At 31.8% G+C, this 698-nt stretch overlaps 1 non-coding gene across 1 annotated transcript; it reads right to left on the bottom strand.

The window, feature by feature from the left end:
• Positions 1-278: 278 nt before the first annotated feature.
• On the bottom strand, positions 279-442 carry LOC112448627 (U1 spliceosomal RNA). Its single transcript, XR_003037009.1, has one exon. It is a non-coding gene; the product is annotated as a U1 spliceosomal RNA (small nuclear RNA).
• Positions 443-698: the final 256 nt, after the last annotated feature.

The raw sequence follows: 698 nt of genomic DNA, 5'->3' as shown, positions 1-698 counted from the left end.
AAAGAAATTTAATTTGTAATGAAAAACTTATTTAAAAAAAAATCCTCCTAAGACTAGAGGTATTTAGTGGTAAACTTTATGAAACTTTTAAGGAAAATAGCACCAATGCCATACAATATCTTTCATAAAATTAAAGAGTAAAACACTTCCCAACAAATTGTATAAGATCAACACTATTATAATATTAATACTAGACTGAGACATTATAATAAAACCACAGATCAAGATCCCTCATGAATATGGATGTAAACTCTTTTTTTTTTTTTTTCTTTTTTTTCCAGGGGAAAGCGCGAACGCAGTCCCCCACTACCACAAATTATGCAGTCGAGTTTCCCACATTTGGGGAAATCGCAGGGGTCAGCACATCCGGAGTGCAATGGATAAGCCTCGCCCTGGGAAAACCACCTTCGTGATCATGGTATCTCCCCTGCCAGCTAAGTATGGATGTAAAACTCTTTGCAAACTATTTTGACAAATTTATTCCAAAAAACATATAAAAAGGATAACACATTATAAGAAAAGGGAGTTTATCCTAAGACTATAAGTCTGGTTCAAGATTCAAGAACTGATCAATAAAGTTAACAATATTAGCAGCATATTAAAAAATAAAAATCATGATCAGTTCAATAGGTGTAGAAAAACATTTGAAAAAAATTCAATATCTACTCATGAAAATAAAACCACATATTAGGAATAGA

Source organism: Bos taurus, chromosome 10 (genome assembly GCF_002263795.3).
Source record: "Bos taurus isolate L1 Dominette 01449 registration number 42190680 breed Hereford chromosome 10, ARS-UCD2.0, whole genome shotgun sequence".
Lineage (NCBI taxonomy): Eukaryota > Metazoa > Chordata > Mammalia > Artiodactyla > Bovidae > Bos > Bos taurus.
The sequence above is the reverse complement of the archived record's forward strand: the minus strand, read 5'-3'. Positions and strand labels throughout refer to the sequence as shown.